General features: G+C 46.7%; 1 pseudogene; it reads right to left on the bottom strand.

Annotated features, from left to right (window-relative positions):
* Positions 1-2680: 2680 nt before the first annotated feature.
* On the bottom strand, positions 2681-11949 carry LOC146494903 (uncharacterized; annotated as a pseudogene).
* Positions 11950-12162: the final 213 nt, after the last annotated feature.

The raw sequence follows: 12162 nt of genomic DNA, 5'->3' as shown, positions 1-12162 counted from the left end.
GTGCTGCTCTTACAGAAATGATGTCACTTTTCTGTGGTTTGTTTGCATTAATTTTCTGTCAGACAATTTCAATTTGGACCTATTCTTCCAGACTTTGTGGCACAAGTTAATCTGTTTGTGGTAAACTCACATTATCCTTGAGTAACAAAATAAAGTCCAGCACAGAACCAGCACAAGCAGAAATGAAGCAGTCTAATTTTTAAAAACAAACTTTATGAAATCTGCTAATTGTGTTTACTTGACTCGTTTTTCCTTTTCATTCAGTGTTGCCAATCTGTCCTTGCTCCAGCAGCCTGCCCTCTAGAGCGATCAGACAGCCTAACCATGTGTTGACAACGAGACGCGACCAAAAACGCGACCAAAAACGCGCCAGACGGCCCTAACTTGACGTGTGCAAATTCGCACCTTGACGCGTGTCCAACGCAAATTAATTCCGCGTCATGAACCGGAAATGTGGGAAGAAGTTGTGCCAGACGGTATCTTTGCAAGATGGCAGCTGTCGAGCTAGCACTTGAAGAGAGAGTCTCCCTTCTATATTTACTGTGGAGAGCAGAGCAGCGGCGTAAAGGACGTCCTTGCCGTACCTGGGTCCATCAGGTCCTGCAGAGGTGTGAGCAGTTTGGTGAGTTTCACCATTTGCTCCAGGACCTGCGCCTGGATGACGGCCACTTTCAGCGATACCACCGTCTTTCACTCGCTCAGTTTGAGGAGCTGCTGTCCCACGTCGGTCCCAGCATCGCCCACCTACACACCAACTACAGGCGCTCAATCCCACCTGCTGAGCGCCTGTCCATCTGCCTGAGGTTAGTAAAAGTGTTTAATACGGTTGCCCTTTATTGATACCTGTGCTAATATATGCTAAACTATCCGTTTATACACTGCTAACATGGATGTGGTATGCTAACAGTGAATGCCGGCGGTGTTTACTGATAGCAAACTGTGGTATGGAGACGACTGTTTATAATATTTCCAGTGATACTCAAAAGGTCTCATCAAGTCCCGATTTAATTCGATTTATGCTGTTATCAGTGTTTGCAATGATAGCATGGCTACAAAATGTTTTATGTAAGTTTTTGTAATTTAAATCTGACATCACAAAAGTGTTTTGGACTTTGAATTATGTATTTTGTAACTGCAGTAACACATAATACTAATTTCAAAACATTTTGTCCAGGTTCCTTGCCACCGGGGACTCCTTTAGGACCATCACGTTCAGTTTTAGAGCTGGTGTGTCCACAGTGAGCCAGATCATCCCCCAGGTAGCGACGGCCATTTGGGAGTGCAGGGGTCGGCAACCTGCATGCAGCTCTTTTGTCCTTATACTGAGGCTCCGGGTGGTTTGGGAAAATAAATTATAAGTATTTAGCTGAAGTGTATTTTATTTGTGTTTAGTTCCTTTTTTAACTTGTAGTTCTAAATTGGAAGATTATTGTGATATTGAAATATAAAAATAAAATTATATTATATTATTTTTTCACCGCTCAAAATAAGCGTCACACTCACGGAAGCCGATATACCCGCCGAAACGCCGTGCATCTATCGAGACTTTCGACCCCAGGTAGGCCAGTTATGGATCTTCGGATCCACATTATGTCACACAGGTAACGCCTCACGGATGAAAGCTTACAGTCCTGCGTAAAGATGAAAGCCCCGTTTTGCAGACGCTGTGCGCAGAGGTTCGGGACCATAAGTCTTATTGTAAACATATCACGGCAGACCCGACGATGTTTGCATGAACATGCTTTTCAGCATCTCTTTATTGACCACTTTTCACACACGGTTGCTGTACGCATACAGCCGGGTGTAGCTTTGCAGCTCACAGCCCGACACATACCAACACAACAGCACAGAGAGCACAGACTTTAAGGCAGCGAGGCGTGATTGTGGGTGCCGCTCAGGTGCGTCCGCCTCCCCTGCAGCAGCGCTGCAGACCACGCCCCGCCACACACATTAACCAGGTAAAATACATATTTAGGCAGAATTTTGCAAACATCTATTTTTCCTTTTTTAGCAGCATAGTGCTTTTTTCCCAGTTATTTTTTAAAAGTCAGGTCAAGGCTCCAAAAGCCCAAAGGCGATATAAGGGGGGCAGCTCACAACAGTTTTTGTTTGCTACATGGATCATTTTAGTTCAGCTGGGTGTCTTTCCTTTTGTTATATTTCTTTAAGAGATCAAAATGTGTTAATTACATAAATAAAATGTAATTTTCTCTGTAGCACTTCATGGATTTCATAACCAACACACCTTAGTTGCTCTGTGGATTCTTTTAAAAAGCAGTTAAAAACTTTTCTGTTCAAACAAGCCTTTTGTTGATCTACGTATTTTATATTCTTTACATTATGTACATATGATCTTTTACATTGTGTATAATGTCTATTGATTGTATTGTTTATTGTAATATTTGTGTACAGCGCTTTGTGACTGCCTGTCTGTGAAAAGCGCTTAATAAATAAACTTTACTTACTTACTTTAGTTGTTCACACAAATCATAAATGTAAAAAAAACAATATATACAGTGTTATCTTCATTTTAGATTTCAAAAAGTATTTGCGGCTCCCAGTGTTTTCTTTTGCGTGGAAACCGGGTCCAAATGGCTCTTTGGGTGTTAAAGGTTGCAGACCCCTGGTCTAGTGGATGACTTCATGGCTGTGCCTTCAACCTACCTTTGGAGACTGGCGGTCCATTGCAGAGGGATTCTAGGAGCACTGGAACTTCCCTCTCTGCTGTGGAGCTCTGGATGGGAAGCACGTCCAGACGAAGGCACCCCCCAACTCAGGATCCATGTTCCACAACTACAAGGGAACTTTCTGCTAACAAGATAATGTGTTTATTCAGAGGACATCTGCAGGAGAAAGTGGAAGAGCCTCAGGGACACATACTCCAAGGAGAAGAGGAGTGGGTCTGCAGCAGGATCTGGGAGGAGATGGAAGTTCTTCGTGATCATGGGGTTTCTGGACCCCTTCCTCATCCCGCGGGAGACTAGCGGCAATAAGGTGGGGACCGTGGAGAACATCCCCCCCGAGGACCAGGGACAGCCCGAAGAGGCAGCAGGGGAGTCCCAGTCAGAAGGTATGTTTACAATGAATTAATGTAGGCAGTTAACTTATGCATGTTGTCATATAGGTATATATGTTATCGTTTATTAATAAACAGTATACAATGGTCCCGCTGTTCATCCGTCACTGCCTCGCTTTTTCGCAGATTTTTTTTATTGCACAGTACAGCTTTCAACAATGCGCATTGCATTCTGCAGCCTGATTGACAAATCTCCTCCATGTCGTATCTCCTGCACTTGCCAAATTTATCATGTTTGTTTTTGATAACCATCATGTCCAATAGAAAAAACAGCACAAAAAAACAGCCATAACTATGACCCTCATTCGGAAATAGACACCTGCACTGGGAGGGAAAAAGGTGCACAAAAGTGGTGAAAAAATGCAATGTGAAAAACAAAGAAAAAATGCGGCATAATAATACTTTTACGTTTTAAAAGGTTTGCACTTTGAGAATCAACTTGTGAGAACTTATGGTTATGAATATAACCCCGGTTCTCTGAGTAGCATGAGTGAGTGTCTCACTATGGGAACGCCTCCTGCATGACCTCATCAGAAGCTCAAATACCATTACGCCAGCCCTTACAGGCTGGCTAAGTGACTCCCATGTCAGGAGGGGCTAGTGCCTCCCTATATAATAGGCTGACATAGCATCAAATGTCATTCAAAACAAGCCCTCTTCCTCGCTTCCATAGCAAGGAGGGTGGTCTGGTGAGACACTCACTCATGCTACTCAGAGAACCGGGGTTATATACATAACCTTAAGTTCTCTTTCATAGCATTTGTTTCGTGTCTCAATATGGGAGAAATACTGTCTCCTGGATTGCCAGACATGCCTGTTTAGAAGACAACTTCACAGGGGAGAAGCTCCCACCTGGGAAGAACCTGCACTGAGGACTGAATGCGCTAGGTTAGGTACTGTTACATCTAACCTGTAAAACCTAGCAAATGTGTGAGGTGAGGCCGAGCATGCAGCTGCACACACCTCCTGAATAGAAACTCCCCTAAAGAGAGCCTATGAGGTTGCCAGACCTCTAGTGTAATGCGCACACAAGCCAGCAGGAGGCTGAAGGCCCCTGCTAGTATAGGCCAGGGCAATTGCTCCTACTATCCAATGGGAGAGGCGCTGTTTAGACACAGGCTTTCCCATGTGTGGTTTAGCCCAGGACACGAACAGCTGGTTACTTTGTCTGACACTCTGGGTTCTGTCCATATAAATGAGCAGAGCACGGACTGGACACAAGGTATGCAGCCGCTGTTGCTCCTCTGAGGAGAAAGGCGGTGGGTAAAAGGCCGGCAGTTCTATAGGGGAACATGTGCTGACAACGTTTGGGATAAAGGCAGGGTTGAGCCGCATACTGACCCTCGTATTATCCGAGGAGGGCTGAATGCATGACTGATGCACTGAGAGAGCGTGGATCTCTCCTACACGCTTAGCTGAAGCTAAAGCAATTAATAGAGCTGTCTTCAAGGACAGAAATTTTAACTCAACCTGTTCCAGGGGTTCAAATGGGCAACAGGAGAGCGCAGCTAATACTGTGGGAAGGTCACACGATGGAGCCAGTGGCCTAGATGTAGGCAATTTATGCCATGCACCCATCATGAAACGGCATATTAAGGGATGCTGGCAAACAGCCTTCCCATCAAAACCAATATGGCAGACTGAAATTGCTGCCAAATACACCTTGATGGTGGAGAAGGCTTTACCTTTATCAATCAGTGCCTGAAGAAATGACAGAATCACAGCCACAGAGCACTGAAAAGGGATGGCCTGTGATTCTAAGCACCAGCTTTCAAACACACGCCACTTGTGCTCATATAGCGTTTTAGTAGACGATGCTCTAAAACACTGAATAGTGTCGATAACACTATGAGGGAGCCCCACTTTGTTCAGGTTAAACCACTCACGGGCAAAGCCCGTAGAGCTAGCCTCTCTGTGTGGGGGTGGAATATTTCCCCCCGTGCCTGAGACAGGAGGTCTCTGCGTAGTGGTTATGACAAAAGTGGGCCGCACAGCAGCTGAAAAATCTTCGCCAGCCAGTGCTTCCCTGGCCAGTGCGGGGCTATCAGGGTCATATAGTGACCTCTCTCTCTCACTCTGGCCAGAGTTGGAGAAATGAGGGCCACTGGGGGAAAAGCATAGAGGAGGGTTCCTGGCCACTTGTGAGCTAGAGCATCCACTCCAAGTGGAGCTCTCTGATCGTGCAGCGAGTAAAACAAGGGACACTGAGCATTCTCCCTGGATGCATAAATGTCCACGGTCGCCTGACTGAATCGCAGCCAGATCTGCTTCACCACCTCTGGGTGAAGCTTCCGGTCTCTGTACAGTGGGTTGCCCCTAGAGAGAAGATCTGCTGCAAAGTTCATGATTCCCGGCAGGTGAGTTGCTCTCAGTGACAGCAGGTGAACACTGCTCCAGACTATCAGTCTGTGTGCCAGTGTGTGTAACTTGGGGGACCCCAGACCCCCGTCTGTTGATGTAGGCCACAACAGTGGAATTGTCTGACCTCATTAAAACATGATAACCTCTCAGCCAAGGGAGAAAATGTTTTAGCGACAGGTGAACTGCCAGCAGTTCCAGACAGTTTATGTGGGTGGAGCGCATGTGAGGGCCCCATTCCCCATTCTGCCTTCGTGGGTGGCCCCCCAGCCCGAAAGAGAGGCATCTGTGGAGACCACCTTCCTGGCTGAAACTGCCCCCATGGCAACGCCCTGAGACAAGAAACCTGGCTTCTACCACTCGCGGAGAGCGAGTGAAGAGTCTGCAGAGACTCTCACGTGACGGTGGCCGTTTCGGTGAGGGTCTAGTCCCCGCGAACCCACCCAGCGCTGAAAGCCTCTCATGTGCAGGCGTCCCAGTGAAATAGGCTGAGCCCTATGAAAGTAATGCATTGAGTTGGCTTCAATGTGCTTTTTTCCACATTTATTCAAGTGATGTATGAGAGCATTTGTGTGACAACCCGCCACCAGCCAGTTGTCGATGTATTTGGCCACCCGAATGCCCTCTCTCGCTGCCTTGTAGCACTTATCTGTAAGGCTAGTCTGGAAGCGGTCTGTTTTGGAGGGGAGAGATGGAGCCGATGAGAACAGAGACGTCTTCGGGTGAAGATGGCTCGCTACCAACGGCTCCACTTGTGGCATCTGGCGGAGGCCGATAGACTCGATCCCCTCACAATCCAACAGAGAGCTCCCCGCGATGGGATGTTTCTCGCTAAGGTTTTCCTTTCCACGTCACCGCTATCTCATCGAGTAGCTCCGGAAAAACAGACAACACATGCTTCCCCGTCTTTTTCGCCTATTGCAATTTCTTACCGTCAAAATGAGATTTTACAACCTCTGTTTGTATGGCGGGCCACGGGATGTTGAGCCTAGCAGCTGCGCACTTGCACATGTCCTGCACGTTGAGATCCAGGGGAGACGGTGGTGTCGGTTTTTCAACCTCGCCGGTAGCCGAGGGCTTTGCAGCCCAGCTGATGCTAGCCAAGGAGGTGGAATCTTCCTTCTCCTCCTCGTCAGACAGCAGGAGCTCCGAATCTGCCGACTCATCCCCGTCCTCGTTAGCATCTCCCCCCTGGGTGACTCCAGCATGGGGGAAAAACTCACAATCTCCGTGTGCCTCCAGCGACGGGAAAGCGGTCGCGATGGGTTGAGGGTCTGCCTTTGCCCAGCTCGGCCCTGGCTTGCGGCAAAATCAACGGGCATCTCAATTTCTCCTTGCGCCGCAGCAGCCTCACACAGCAAAGGGTCGCCAACTCCCTGAGAAATAAATAAGGGACACCTCGTGGCCAGGGCCGGGCAACCCAGTTGTCTTCACCCTTCCCAGTGTGGTGAATTTTTTAGCTCTTTTTTTTGTGTGTGAAATTATTTTTTTAACCATTTGACTTGAATTTGATTTAAGTAGATGCGTATTCTTTGTGATATCAAGACATGGGAAACAAAAATCATTTAGGCATTTATTTTTAGCTCAAAATGACAACATTAACACAATAAAACAGGTCTCTTTCTTAAACAGAAGCCTGTCATGCTTAACTTTTGAGAATAAAAGTAAATCTTTCTTTAAAAGAACTCTGTCCTGTTCAACTTAAAATTATATAAATTAATAGAAAACAATAGAAAGAAAAATATTCTTGTAACAGTGCACATTTAGTGCATTTAGTGCAATTGGCTTCAGTAGAGGCATTATTTCAGCTTTTGCTCCCGTTTGTAAACCCACTTGTTCCCATGATTACGCATCATAACTCATCATCATTATTCATCTATGTATTACTTTTATGTATTACTCATCTATTTGTTGTAATCTATCCTTGCAGTTGTTTATTACACAAAATAAATTATATTATCACACTTCTGGCCACATAGCGCTGATATTCACTGCACATGCCCATTTTAACCTTAACCAGAGGGTTTAAAAACAAACAAACCAGTGTTTACATACCACATCTGCTTCTGCCGTGGCCTGGTGGACAAAAATTGGTTAAGGGTTCCCCGAGCTTTCACGCCCCTCATGTTCTTCATGTGCCCACCATTAGAAGCATGCCTATGGAAAAAGTGCGCCAGCGCACAGTGCAGTGCGCTTTATTGGTGTTATCGTGCACTTTTCCAGCCAGGTGTTTTCCTTTTCCCATTCTTCCCTGTACTTTTGCAGCCTTTTTGTCTTTCTCTGAGAGGAACAAACATTGCTGGTCTAATGCTGGGCTCACACTGTGCGATTTGTGGCCCATTTTGAGCCGATTTTTGAGTCGTGCGACCAATTTGGTGATCGGCCCGATATTGGCCTTCATCGTGCATCGTGTAGTATACGTGAGGTAACGAGAAGTGATTAACACCTTACGACCAGCTCCCGATCATCAATCGCTCGTGAGGGTGTCACCGCGGCCGCTCACACTGCCCACGCGCAAACACGTAAACGTCGGTGAAAAAGACGGAGCAGCACGGCAGTGCAGCGTGTGATCTGGACACAAGCGATGGAGGCACAACTTGTAGAACTTTGGAAAGCTCATCCGAGCCTTTTCGATGTGGCATCACCAAATTATCACGACCACAACAACCGTGAAAATAGTTGGATTTACATTGCTGCTCAATCACAGCTGCCTGATCAGTGTTTTTCATTAGCAATTTAGCAAAGTTGATGGTGGTGTGTGTCTGTGTGAGTGAAAGACAGAGAGGGAGAGCGAGCGACAGATTTTCTGTTATAACCTTCATTTTATGGAGGCACAGTGTGAGCACTCGGGTCGCATCAGAGCATCGGGCGGTATAGTGTGAGACCCTGCATCGTGACCTACGAACTTATAACCCATGCGAGCCAATCGTGCAGTTTGAAAATCGCACAGTGTTTGCCCAGCTTCAGGTGTACTGTCGTCTGAGACTTGCACCGCAGTGTCGGCGTTTGTTTCCCCGTTGGCCATGCTTTTTGTTGTGGTCATCTGTTGTCTTCCGGTATTTTCTCCGCAAGCGACCTTTCCTCAACCAATGAGATGAGCGGTAATCTGAATTGTCATACTCGAATTGTCATAAGTGCGCTGTCAGCTCATTGGTCACAAAGCAGGAGCGGGGCTGGGAATTATGTTTTCAAGCAAAGCGTTAATTACATTAAAACTTATAGACTACTTTTGATTCTCACTGTATTACGGGACAAAGTGCGTCCCTTTTCAGTTCAATACGGGACGTGTACTTTTGTTTCTAAATACGGGACGATTCCGTTTTTTAAGGGACGGTTGGCAACCCTACCGACAGGTTAGCCTGGCGAGCTAGCCTGCGGCAGAGTAGGTTGCATGGGAAAGCCGCGCAGTGGATACAGTCGTGTGCAGGTGTCAAGGCAGCCTGAGCCTGAGATAAACCCAGGCATGCTGCACACACAGGGTGTGTATCCCAGGCAGAAATCTTCTTGCCGCTAGGACAACGTTTTGCAATTTCGTTGTCAGTTGTAGCCATGGTTAGCTAGAGGGTTGCGCACGTTAGCGAGACCGACACTGAGTGTGGAGAATATTGCTATTCCTCAGCTAGTGTGGGGTGAAAAGTAGTGCTACTTTTCTACAGGTATTGTTACCTAATGTATAAAAACCACTAGTGCCGAAGGGTATTGCTACCTGATGGTGAAACTGGTGGTACCTTTATTAGCAAAGTGTTGCTACTTCGCTTTGGAAAAATATTGCTACTTCCCAGGGTAAAAGTATTGCTACTTGACACCAGCACTAGCTACAGAACAGTATTGCTACTGCTTGTATGCTAGTGGACAACTGAAATGCTGTGAACAAAGCGCCCAGCGACTGAGTTGTTCACTCGAAATCTGCGGAGAGTTTCGCTTTGTTCATGTGTGTGTGAAAAAAAGCGTATAAAGTGCGTGGCGAGGGGCTAGTAATTCTGAGAACCCCTGCTGCAATAAATGAGGGACCACTGTATATACTTAGACTATTTTTTTCAACCTGTTAAACATTTAATATTGTCTTGTGGGCGATCGTGGCTCAAAAGTTTGGAGTTTGCCTTGTAATCGGAAGGTTGCCGGTTCGAGCCCCGGCTCGGACACTATCAGTCATTGTGTCCTTGCCTACTGGTGGTGGTCAGAGGGCCCGGTGGCGCCAGTGTCCGGCAGCCTCGCCTCTGTCAGTGCGCCACAGGGCAGCTGTGGCTACAATGTGCCATCACCAGTGTGTGAATGGGTGGATGACTGGATGTGTAAAGCGCTTTGGGGTCCTTAGGGGCTATACAAATACAGGCCATTTACCATTTGACAGAGCCAAATGATTCTGCAGCAGAGCCATCCCCTGTTGCTTCTCCTGGCTCCCCAGTCCCTGGTCCCTCCACTCCGCTGGTGCACCCACAGACATGTAATTGTAGCAACAGATGTAAGCACTGGTAGCTTTTTACTCACTTGAATTCCCTTGTGATTCCCTTTAGTAAAGGGAATCACAAGGGAATCTAAAGGTAATCACAACCCATCTGATTATATCCTGTTGTTTTTTTCAATGTTGAAAATGAAAATCTATTAGCAGCCTTCTCATTTCTTTTCCCCATTGTGGGGAAGTCGCTGGGACTTCAAATGGGCTATTCTTTTGTCTGCCAAGACACTGCTCCCTCCGCCGATGTCACGAACCGGAGTTCAGCACACAGGCTGGACCCAGAAGCAGAGACAACACGCCAAGGTGCACGCAAAATAAACTTTATTTTTAACTAAGTGTGTCCCGGAAGGGTCGAAGGAAAACACGCTGATTAATTGGAAAACCAAGGGACCGGGAGATAAACAACTCAGGAACGCCGTAGTCGGGACTGTGGGAGGCTGCAACAGAAAGAGGAAGAGAGTTACTGGGGAACAGGGAAATAACAGCATAAGCAGGGGAGAGTTGTTAATCTTACGATCAAGGCTGGGCCATGGGAACCGGAGTAAGGGGTGAGGGTCCGCAGGAGAGCTCCAGGGAAAACAGAGGAGATGAAGACCGGTGGTGATCCGAACTCCAGGAGGACAGGCAGGTGAGGGCTCAAAACACGCCGAACGGTTACCTGAGCACAAGGAAAGGATTAGCGTTGTTTAAAGCAAGTCAGAATTTCACAACCACCTTCACGTGGGGCCACGTTACCGCTGAAAAGTGACTAATGGACTGGCGTGGAGCAGCTGGCTGAGCCGGGTTAAATAGTCCACCTGATGATCGCCTGGGATGGGATGCAGGTGTGGAGTCCACAGCCACACCCGTGGGCGTGGGCTGCGGACCATGACAGCCGAGAAGTGGATAATGAACTTCTCCCTCACCAGGACAGCTTCTCTGGAGGAGTTGTTGGCTGCTACATGACCCAGGCCAGACCTAACCTGTGATAAGATATAGCATATCAAGATAGAATTGTTCTTATCATATAACTAAAGATGAACCAAACTGTTCACAATTTTATCTAGCTCTCAGTTTTAAGAAAGGCTGGTGACCCCTGCTATAGAGTCTGACAGCTGCAGGGATTATATACAAATATTCAATTGGTTCTATAACAGAATTAAACCAGGTCTTAAAAAAAAGAAGGACTTTATAACAGTGGTCCTCACACCACAGTTTGATATCAGCAAACACCGAGAGCATATATTGATATGACACCACAGCCATGCTATCATTGCAAACACTGATAACAGCATAAATCGAATTAAATCAGGACTTGATGAGACCTAGTATCACTAGAAATATTATAAACAGTCGTCTCCATACCACAGTTTGCTATCAGTAAACACCGACGGCATTCACTGATAGTATACCACAGCCATGTTTTCAGTGTATAAACGGATAGTTTAGCATATATTAGCACAGGTATCAATAAAGGACTACCGTTATTAAACACTTTTACTAACCTCAGGCAGATGAACAGGCGCTCTCCAGGTGGGATTGAGCGCCTGTAGTTGGTGTGTAGGTGGGCGATGCTTGGACCAACGCGGGACAGCAGCTCCCCAAACTGGGCGAGTGAAAGACGGTGGTACCGCTGAAAGCGGCCGTCATCCAGACGCGGCTACTGGAGCAAATGGTGAAACTCACCAAACTGCTCACGCTTCTGGAGGACCTGATGGACCCAGGTATGGCGAAGACGTCCTTTACGCCACTGCTCTGCTCTCCACAGTAAATAGAGAAGGGAGACTCTCTCTTCAGATCGACAGCTGTCATCTTGCACACATACCGTCTGGGACTACTTTCTCCCACATTTCCACTTGCGTTGGACATGCTTCGAGGTGCGAATGTGTTCGCGTCAAGCTAGGGGCGTCTGGCGCGCTTTGGTCGCGTCTATCATGTGTGAACACACCGTTTCGTTCGCGACTGACACATCACTAGTGGACGGTGCACGGGCTATCCCTCGGTAGGGAGTCTGGACCCTGGATTGTCCACGACGTCTGCCATGATGCACCAGGGTCCAGTCTGAAGTCCATCCAACCATGGTGAGTTGGATGGAGGCAAGTTTATTAACTGTTTTTTCTACCAAAATTGTGTCTCTGGTTTAGTGAAATTACTTTAATTAATTAATTTCATCTTGGCTTTCAATAATAAAACAATCTAAAATTAAGATATTGTTATTGTACAGTAAATTACCATTAATATTTAGTGGTCTACTTTATTACTCACCTGTAGTTAATTTTTTAAAGGGCAATTT

Source organism: Neolamprologus multifasciatus, chromosome 20 (assembly GCF_963576455.1).
Source record: "Neolamprologus multifasciatus chromosome 20, fNeoMul1.2, whole genome shotgun sequence".
Classification (NCBI taxonomy): Eukaryota; Metazoa; Chordata; class Actinopteri; order Cichliformes; family Cichlidae; genus Neolamprologus; species Neolamprologus multifasciatus.
This window is presented reverse-complemented; position numbering and strand designations above follow the sequence as displayed.